Raw genomic sequence first — 11,327 nt, forward strand, 5'->3', positions numbered from 1 at the left:
CCTCTCAGCTATAAAGAAAGGTCAATTACGTAAAGTCCGAGAGAGGTCAATTACGTAAAGACTGAGAGAGGTCAATTACTCTGTCCCAGTATAACCTATCATTCTGGGTTATTCTGAGGATAAAAAACCAGGAGGACCTCAAACAATCTTTGAGGAACAGTGGCATGAAAATGTTCTAAATAACAGACAGTAAGTGCAACAGACAGCAGTAAGGAAGGAAAATAATAATAAATCCCCGATGCTGGCTATAAGAGAACATTGTCTATACTTCCACCACTGTTTCCTTAGCTTTCAGTGGTTAATCAGTGATGGCAGTTCACAGATTAGGCTGAAAGTAGTCTGCTGCTGAATGATGAGTGGTTGATTAAATAAAAAGGATGCACGTGGACTTGTGAACCAGTTCTAAATGCTTCTCTGCACATGATGCCTTATATAAGCCGACTCACATATAAGCCGAGACACCTAATTTTACCACAAAATTTGGGCAAACTTATTGACTTGCATATAAGCCGAGGGTGATAAATGCTCCACCATCACAGTCTCTCCCATCCAGCATTGCCATTGATGTCCTACAAGCTCCCATAGCAAGCTCAGCTTGCAGTACACATTTGCAAAAAGCAATGCAACGACTGGCTGGCTGGAGCAGGCCTTTATTTCAATTATCATATATACCCGTGCATAAGCCGAGGAGGGTTTTTTCAGTGTGAAAAAGGTGCTGGAAAACGGCTTATATGTGAGTATATAGGGTGTCTACCTCTAGTTAGCTTCTGCAATGCTAACTAGTCAAACTTTATGGTGTCCCCCTTGTGGAGTTTTCAAAACAAGAGGCATTCATAGGTGGGTTGTCTGCCTCCGCACAGGACTTCCTTGGTGGTCTCCCATCCAGGTATTAACCCAAGCTGGCCCTGCTTACCTGCCAAGAGTTGGCAAGAGAGGGCTAGCCTGGGTCATCCAGGTCAGGGCATCTAATTAATTGCCATCAAATCACAGCCAACTTACAGCAACTCCAAGGAGTTTTGAAAGCCAGAGATGAACAAAGGTGCTTTGCCATTGTCTGCCCCTACATAGCATCCCTGCACTTCTTTGGTGATCTCTCATCCAACCACTACCTCTTTGACATCTCCTCTTCTCATTAAGGTCAGCAAGATTTACAAAAGGTGCTGCACATTCCTGGTCTTGGTAATCCTGCAGAGTAGCTCACCTCCTGAGATGCTTTGAAGCCTCCAGGTACCATCGGAAGAGACATTTTAAAAAAACAGGGGGAGGGGGAAGAAGAGCAAAGCTAGCTCTGTCTTCTCTAAAGAAAAGGTTCAATTGGTTTTATTTAATTTTGTTTCATCCCGTGGGGTCAGCCAGAGCCTTGATGGAGAGCATCTTCAAAAGGGACGCTGGGATAGGAGAAGCCAGCGGTCTCCACGGAAAACTGCAGCAGGTGCAACTTGAAAGGGAATGAACCCATCAATGCAAACTCTTCCTGCATAATGGCTGATAGCAAGTCAAACAGCATCACTGACTGGGTACTAGTGCGGGCCAGCCAGTAGGGGCTAAAGTAATATCTGTTTGCTATGCTCTACCTGGTGTTTCAGAATTCAGTTAGTCACCAGATGTATGCAGTTCCTCGACTGGCTCATCGCAAGGGGTTTTTGCTAAGGCCAATATCAATCAAAAGGCTCCAGGGCAACAATGCGAAAGTGTGGATATATTTTCCCCCCGTTGTTTCACCCAGGATGGATGAAATTGAATGAATTCTGTCATCCATCTTCGGCAGCAATGGTTCGTAGCAGCGGTCGGAATAATTTCCTTTGCTCTTCTGCGTCGCTTCGCATTATTTAAAGTTAATAAAGCAACACAGCTTTTAAAATGTGTCCATATTCGGGGGGGGAGGGGGTGTTCTTGAATGCAGAATGTCACATTATTTAAATTTATTTTACTGAAACGAGTTATTGGATTCCCCAAAACGCATTACAGAAACTCACATTTCCCCTGCAAATGTGAAGCTGCGGTATTTTCAGCAGTGCTCAGCTTGTATTCAGAAAGGGGTGACGGGCCTGTGGAGTGCCCCAGTTTTGGCAGCGCTGGTTTGAGATGAAGAGACTCCTCCAGCCTTTTCTATTCATTTAATTAAGTTATTTATTAGATTATATCCGTCCACTTGTAAAAATGGACCTTCTATGGGAGGTTAGAAACACAAACAAGGTCTTTACAATGAAATACCATGAAGCCAGTATTCTAAAGGGAACACCATGAAAGCCAACATCCGTTAAAAACCAACAAGTAAAAATAATGTCAAAAAACTGGACCTGAAACCCACCCGGAAGCATCACATACAAAATCCTTGATAAAAAGTTCTTGAGCCTTTGATGGAACCCCAATAAAGACAGGAAAAGATGTACCTTCCATACTCTTGGTTCTTGGCCCTCTACCACTGCCACTCCCAGCCGTTCTTGACTTTTGTACCATTGAGAAACCCTGTAACATTCTTCAAGCTTCAAGAAATCCCAGAAGTGGCGCAACCATGCAGAATATGGTTGGGAGGCATAGCTGTGGACACGCCCACCTGGGGCCCCTCCTCTTCCCACCCCCTCCAGGCCCATCACTGTCTTTTTCAGGAGGGGAGGGTGGGTCAACATGATCATATATGGTCATATCACCAGGTAAATGTTGAACAAACTTAAAATATATATATTATAATTAATTAACTTCCATCCATTCGGGAAATTCTTCCAGGGCAATCAAGAAACCCCCAGGGTTTCACAGAATTCTGGTTGAGAAAGCCTGGCCTAACCCTAACTAATCAAATTACTGGTTTGGTCAGGCATGTGGGAAACACAGTGAGCCCATTTGTCTCCCCCAACACAAAGGAGCTGAAGCATAGCGGTAAAGGCCTTGACCTGGATGGTCCAGGCTAGCCCAATGTCATCAGAGCCTGGAAGCTAAGCGGGTCTGGCCATTTTTAGTATCTGGACCGCCAAAGAATTCCAGGGTTGCTACGCAGGAGAAAGCAATGGAAACCACCTCTGTTGGCCTCCCTGCCTTGAAAACCCTATGGGGAGACCATAAACCTGCTGCAACTTGGTGGTCCTTTACACACACAAGCAGACCGTTGGTAAGGAAATGAGAACAATATAGTAAGCACGTTTGGGTCCCCACTAGAGAAAAAAAGTGGCTGTATGTGTCTGAATAAATAAATGCCCATCAGATGCTATTCTAGATTTTTTTATTGCAGCATGGATCAGGGCTCAAAAGTGGGATATAACTATCTTAGTAATAAGCAACTATAAAATGCTTTCTCTCCTTCATTACAATCAGATGTTGACATGAAACCTCAACTTTAATAAAAACTGAAAGCAATGCAAAAATATTTCAAGAACTTCAGGTCCTCCTCCCTCCCTCCCCCCCCTTTTTGCATTTTCATAGAATCATAGAATAATAGAGTTGAAAGGTACCTCCTGGGTCATCTAGTCCAACCCCCTGCACTATGCAGGATACCCACATCCCTATCGCTCATCCACTGTAACCTGCCACCCCCCTTCAGCCTGCACAGATCTTAGGCAAAAGAAGATGGGAGACTCTGCCGACATGCACTTCTCCCATTCCTTTCCCCAGTTATTTGCACAACGAGGAGTAATATAAACCTTGACCGTCACATGAGCTATTATGAACCCTGTTACGGTAATTATTTCCTGGGATGTGCAGTGCAAAACGTGCTTGGGTTGAAACTATTTGTTCCAACAAACAACACGCAGAGCATGGGGGGGGGGGTTCTTAGCACTGCTGCTGTCTTTCCCTGGCAGTTTAATTGCACCTCTGTCCAACTCATCACAGCCAGCGTCTCTCCTCTCTCATCAATGGCGCCTTAATTGGTCTTTCTATAGAATGTTTGCGGTTGCCAAAGAATTACAAAGTGGGGAGCCATGAGCACGAAAATGGAGATTTGAAATCAAGAGAGGACCACGTCAAAGAGGATGGAAGGGGAAGTTTTCAGAATTAAGTGGGGGTAGAAATGATATCATCAATAGTTCAAAATCAAGATTATGGATTGACAGTTAGGTCCTCAGCCATCTTGGGAGAGTGGGATAGAAATTTAATTATTATTATTAATAGTAGTAGTAGTAGTAGTAGTAGTAGTAGTAATGATAAATTCATCTTTAAGGATTATTATTATTACTAATTTATTTACACCATGTTTACGCCACCTTTCCCCAAAGGATCAGGGCAGTTTTCAGATTAAAACAAAAAAGGAGGCTTTAAATTTGTTAAATATTTATCAAGTGATTTGACAATACATGGTCACATTGTCCCACCCTCCCCTCCCAAAATGGCCTATGATGGGCCTGGAGGGATTGGGAAGGTGAGGGAACCCAGTTCAGTGTGTCCACAGCTATGCTTCCCAACCATATTCTGCACCATTAGGTAAAGGTAAAGGTATCCCCTGTGCAAGCACCGAGTCATGTCTGACCCTTGGGGTGACGCCCTCTAGCGTTTTCATGGCAGACTCAATACGGGGTGGTTTGCCAGTGCCTTCCCCAGTCATTACCGTTTACCCCCCAGCAAGCTGGGTACTCATTTTACCGACCTCAGAAGGATGGAAGGCTGAGTCAACCTTGAGCCGGCTGCTGGGATTGAATTCCCAACCTCATGGGCAAAGCTTTCAGGCGGCTGCCTTACCACTCTGCGCCACAAGAGGCTCTACACCATTACACCACTTCTATATTTTCAAAGCCTGAAGAAAGATTCAGGGTTTCCCAATAATAAAAAAGTCGAGAAAGGCTGTCATAAAGATACATCATCCTTCATAAAATATGTTAAAAACATTGAAATTATAAATACAAAATATAACTAGTCTCTGCATACTTCATCTCTGTTCTGGGGCAGAGGGGGAAACATATGTATCGTTGCAGTGAAGTTCTGATTGGGTGGAATCTTGATGAGGGAGGCCAGCAAATCTGATGGGCCCTGCCTGCTTCAACCATGGTGGGGCAACTCTGTCCTGCAAGCTCTTCAGAACAAGTTGAGGTTCCACAGGGTTCTGATCTCATTCAGCAAAGTATTCCACCAGGTCGAGGTCAAAGACAAAAAGGCCATGGTTGAGGTGAGTTTTATGGGGGAGGGCAAGGACCCTAAACAGATTCTGGTCACTAGACCTTAACACTCTCAGGGAAATAGTCATTATATGTGGTGTGGTTGATCATTTCCAGTCTGAACTGTGGTTTGGGCCAACAAGGTTACATGAGGATGCTGCCAGAGTCCCTGATGCATCATGTAGCTGAGAAAATCAATTGAACAGAAGTGAAATTTCATAGAAGTCTACTTAATGCCATAAAACTCATTCCCATAAATTCCAGGAGGAATAAACCATAAAAGCAGTAACGATAAATCCAGCCGCCCCAGTCCGAGAGATTTTAGTATTACCCAGGGCCCTTCTGTATTTGAGGATCGGAAAAGCACAGCTGAAGAGAGGTACAGATGACTTGTTTTTAAAAGTTCATTTGATGTTATGGACGTGCCTCCTGGGCCCACTCTTTTAGAGATGGCTTTTGGTTTTACATTTAGATCAAGAAACGTAATAAAGAATACTGATTCTCGCTTTTAAACATAAAGGCTAGCCCGGCTATGGGAATATACGCTACAGCAACGGAAAAGAAATGGGAATCTAAACATGAAATGCAAGCAGCTATTGGCTTGGACCGTTCATGGCCCAACAAATGCCTATTTTCCAGCAACTCGCTGCTTTTTAAAGAGAATTTCATAGATCTATGGCCACAAGCAGGCTCCTTTGTCCTGCATTTATGTCCATTAGCTATTCCCACAATGAAGAACATTTAGCTCTAAGTGCATTGGGAGCTTTGGAATTGTTTTAATAAATCTTCATATACTCCTAGGGCTCTGTTATTGGCTTTAGCAAGCCTAGTCTGATTTCAGTGCTATTTATTTGCAGTATTTCTGGGTTGCCTCAGTACCAAAGTTCCCAAGTCACTTTTTTCTCACATCTGCAATGCAAACATCTTTAGCTCCCCAGCCTTAACAATGAGACTGAGGCCTTCGCACATTATATGAGTCACTTAGTGTCGGACTGGGCTATTAAAGTGGCCCAGGGACAAGCTGAGCTAAGGGACCTCAGTAGTGGTTTTTCAGTTTGGCTGCCCATCATGTTTCTTTGGAAGTTTTAAAGCAGAGGCTAGATAGCCACCTGAAATAAATACTGATTTCATGAATTTAGGCAGATTGTGAGTGGGTGGGCAGGAAGGGATGTACCAATGTTTGCCTTTCATGGCCCTTCCATGTATTCCCAGGGAATTGCTGATCACCACTGTAGGATGGTAGGTGAATTTCCTCCAGGCTAGGCTGAATTCTGGGGATTTGGAGGGGGGGGGTGTAAATCAGGCATGAAATTGGGGTCACTGTGGGTGGGCAGGTAGTTGTCAGTTCCTGCATTGTGCAGGGGGTTGGACTAGGTGACCCTGGAGGTACCTTCCAACTCTATAATTCTATGATTCTATGTCCTTCTGTTCCATAGCCCGCTGGGACAAAGTCAGATTGTGTCATAATCACCAGTTCCAAATATTCCCCCCCCCCCATTTATTTATGGCTAGAGAGACTACTCATCAGGCCTTTCATCAGAGTTCACTGGCCAGCTGCACATCTAGCACAACAGTACATACCCATAAACCCACATTCCCCTTTCATGAACACGCACTGCTTAATGCAGCCTTTCTCAACTATTTTACCCTTGAGAAATCCCTGAAACATTCTTCAGTCTTTGAGAAACCCCAGAAGTGGCATGACCATGCAGAATATGGTTGGGAAGCAGAGCTGTGTACACACCTACCTATGGCCCCTCCCCTTCCCACCCCCTCCAGGCCCACTATTTGGGGGGGGGGAAGGATGACATGACCATATATAGTCAAATCATTGAAAAAATGTTTAACAAATTTAAAAATTATATTAAAACTAGCTTCAAAGCCCATTCCTAAGAATGGGCCTTGAAAGGGTGCCTTCCCCTGACCCCTGGCCAGGCAGCTTAAGGTGGCCTTGGGCAGCAGATCACAGCCAGATCAAGTGGGGCGGGTGGGGGCTGGGCAGCTCATTAGCAGGGCCAGGAGAGAGCTCCTTAGCAGTCCTTAATGAGCAGTCAGCAGGCTGGGAGGCCCTCGTCAGCAGGCCCAGCCTAGAAGGCCAAGAGGCCCTAGTTAGGAGGCCCTCCACTACGATCCTTTGCCCAGGGCTTCTCACCTTACCTGCTACTGGCTTTGGGCACTGAGGCATCTGAGAGCAAAGAGGCTGGAGTCCAGGGACAGAGGGCAGGAGCTGCAGGGGCAGGGCCAATCAGTGGCTCCACCCTGACTGGCCCTATTCCAACTTGGACAGCCGGACAAGTCCCACCCCCTAGGCTGTTTCATAAATATATAGAGGAGCAACAATGGATAAGGATGAATTAACTCCCACCCACTCAGGAAACCCTTCCATGGCCATGAAAAAAAACCAGGGTTTCTTAATATCCTGGTTGAGAAAGCCTGGTCTAATGCATGTAAAGGTAAAGGTAAAGGTATCCCCTGTGCAAGCACTGGGTCATGTCTAACCCTTGGGGTGACGCCCTCCAGTGTTTTCATGGCAGACTCAATACGGGGTGGTTTGCCAGTGCCTTCCCCAGTCATTACTGTTTACCCCCCAGCAAGCTTGTACTCGTTTTACCGACCTCGGAAGGATGGAAGGCTGAGTTGACCTTGAGCTGACTGCTGGGATCGAACTCCCAGCCTCATGGGCAGAGCTTTCAGACAACATTTCTGCTGCCTTACCACTCTGTGCCACAAGAGGCTCTTCAATGCATGTACAATTCCGCAAAGGACTGTGGGAGTTGTTTTCCCCCTTTGCTCCTGGTCACTCCTGGTCAGCAGCATCTTCCCCCCCTCCCCTGCTCACACAGCACACACAGAGCACTCACAAATACCTCTCGCATGACCATGGCAAGATAGTTTTGTTTTTGAAAATAATAAGAAATTAATACATATGTGCCTGGTTAGACAATTTTCGCACTCATCCATTTCACATGGAAGATGGGACACATTTCCTCTCATTCTCCTTTTCCTCCAATGGTACATTTACTCTAAACATTTTGGGGGGGGGATTCCCTTGACATTAATGTTTTGGTTCACCAGCATGCCAGGTTCATCTTATCCATTCGGTGCCTCTTAATAATTGTGAAACAGCCTTGAGGGACGAACAGTCCAGCCTCTCCAGTGCCAATCAGGGTGCAGCCAGCTGCACCCTGATTGGCCCTGCCCCTACAGCTCCTGCCCTCCCTGTCCGAGTTGGAATAGGTCCAATCAGGGTGCAGCCAGCTGCACCCTGATTGGCCCTGCACCTACAGCTCCCGCTCTCCCTCACCAAGCCCTCGCCCCTTGCCTTACAGACGTGCCTGGCTGTTAGAGCCAGGCACATCTGTGACTCTGTGGCTCCACTTGCAGGGCCCAGATAAGAGGCCCAGCCGCAGGCGGCGGGGAGAGGGAGCGCTTCCCAAAGGCCTGGAAAGCACACCCAGGGCCTCGCAGATGCCCCAGGTGTGCTTTTCAGGCCGCTGGGGAGCCATCTGGCTAGGGGGGGAGCACTTCCCAAAGGCCTGGCAAGCATACCTGTGTGTGTGGGGGGGGCCTCTCCCCACCCACACACACACACACCCTCCCCTCGTCCTCAATGCTTCCCGGCGGCCTGGAAAGTAATAACCCCAGACAGAAAAGCCCTGGGTTATGCAATATTTTCCCCCCACCTCCTATGAGTTGCTTGGACCATAGAAAAAGATCTGTGCCTCTACCTTTCAGGGGCTTTAGAGACTGGCCTTGGTGATCCAGTATATCTGAAACTGCATCTAATATAGGAACACAGATCTCAGTCTGCCAGGATTGTGACAGCTATTGATTTCCTGGTAGCACAGACAATAAAGAACCAGAACTAGGCTCATGGGCTTTCTTGTTTTAAAATCTCCTATGGTAGATGACATAGACTTAAACCAGGAAAAACTTCTTCCCAAGCCACTCTCAAATAGTTGATGTGGGCAAGGAGGGAGTTCCTCTTCTCACAAAGCGGTCCCCCCAATTGTCATGTCAATGGTTGTTTGTATATCAAAACACACTCCACGCATAAGTGGGAGAACTAGTCTAGCCAGAGGTATTCCATAATTCTGGTGGAGCTTTTTCTTCTGGAAGTTCAGAAATGTTTTCCTAAATGCACTGAAAGCTTCAGCCTGGACACCAAACTGCAGACTTGGTGTTCTTGAAAATCAAAGAATCCTAGAATTAGAAGGGCCCACACAGGCCATCTAGTCCAACCCCCTCCTCAATGCAGGGTCAGCCTAAAGCATTCAAGATAAGTATCTGTCCAGTCGCTACTTGAAGACTGCCAGTGAAAATGATTATTTGAGAACCTATTAGAGGTTAGGCAGAATGGCAAACTGTTTTGCACATTAGTTCTCATTTCTTTCTACTTTGGCCTTGGACTCGGTAGGCAACCTTGAGCTAGGCACATTTCTCTCTGTAATAAAGACAATAGCTTGTAAAACCCTTTTGTACATTAAAATGTTACATAATAATAGTGATTATGCTGTAATGTTTTTCAACCCTTTTGTGACTTTCCAAACGATAGTGTAAATTATCACCTTTCATCCTTAATGGCTTTCTTGATGGTTTATTAGACTGTTGAAAGAATACTTCATAATTTCTCTCTCTCTCTCTCTCTCTCTCTCTCTCTGAGCTCTTTGGACAATGACATTACATGCTTTGACATTTCTCTGACTGAAAGAAAGATGACCATCATAAGAATTTCAAGAAGTATCCATCAAAATTATGAGGTATTGAATTTTCACATTGAAGACCGATACCCTATGAGTGCAAGAACCTTCCTACAAAAAGAAAGCCCCCCCCCCCACACACACACACACAAACAAATCTGAAACGCTTTAGAGGGGAATATCAGTCACACAAAGATACAAGATGACGTAGGGCCTGTTTGCTTGACTAAGTGGCTCACATGCTTATGTACACAGACAAGTGACACATTTAGCACAAAACAGGCAATGCAAGCAGTAAACCAGAGATGTATAAATAAGAACTGTCTTGCTGGTTCAGATCGAGCGCTATTAACTGCCCTACACCAAGTCCAACCATTGGTCCATGTCATTTGGTACTGTGTGCTCTAACCAGTATGGCCCTCCTCATCAAAGCATTCAACAATCTGATTTGGCCTGAAGCCCAGTTCAGATGCTATGAACAAATCTCATGGCCAAACCAGGTGATTACATGGAATGCAGGCTGGGTTCCTCAGCCAGACACATGTGACCTCAGAGAACTAGAAATGGCAAGAGTAGGTTAGCTTGAGACCTAGGTTAGCTTGAGGAGCACAGCATAGGAGCAGAACAGGCTTTGGACCTTCATTCTGCAGCATTTTCCTGAGTTGAAATAGCTGGAAGGAGGGCCTGTTTGCCCTGTTGTTGGGGCTGCATTCCATTTCAGCTCAGAAAAATGGCACAGGAGAATAAGCTAAAACCCCTCCTGGCCATGTGCTATACGTTCCAGACAAATCTGGAATGTTAATTCTCCAGCATCACCTATGTTTACAAGTCATGTGATGGGACCTGCAACCCAATTGAGATTGTATATACCAGGGGTGGTCAAACTGGACATCTTCAGATGTCCATGGACTATGATTCCCATGAGCTCCTGCCACTATGTCCTCATCTCCAGGTGACAAAGATCAGTTCCCCTAGAAAAAATGGCTACTTTGGAGGGTGGACCCCATTGAGGTCCTTCCCCACCTCGAATCCTGCCCATTCACAGCTCTACCCCCAGAGTTTCCAGGTATTTCCCAACCCGGGGCTAGCAACCCTTTTTCCTAAAGGATCCACTTGTTCTTGTTCCATGGCTCAAGCACTCCCTGCCTCCCTCTTCCCTTCACAGAACACCCCAAGACTAGTTTCTGTCCCATCCATGAAATGCTTTAGCAGCCTTACAAATTTGCCTTGCAGCCATGCAGAGATGTGAAAGGGAAGTTAACCCTTCAATGACTCAGTGTCATTACTGTAAAGTGGGGTCTATGCTTCCCTAGTGGCATTTTAAAAGTAAAAGGGTGTTTGAAAAGGACATGCCTCTTCTTCTTAACACCAAGGAAGTAGCTTTTGAAAAGCAAAACTAAATGGAGGTTAAAGAGTTAACCCCCCTTTGAGGAAACAACCGAGAGGGGATATGATCTTCAAGTATTTAAAAGGGTGCCATATAGATAGGGGTAGTCAATCTGTGGTCCTCCAGATGTTCATGGACTGCAATTCCCATGAGCCCCTG

The sequence above is a fragment of the Paroedura picta genome, chromosome 5, assembly GCF_049243985.1.
Source record: "Paroedura picta isolate Pp20150507F chromosome 5, Ppicta_v3.0, whole genome shotgun sequence".
Lineage (NCBI taxonomy): Eukaryota > Metazoa > Chordata > Lepidosauria > Squamata > Gekkonidae > Paroedura > Paroedura picta.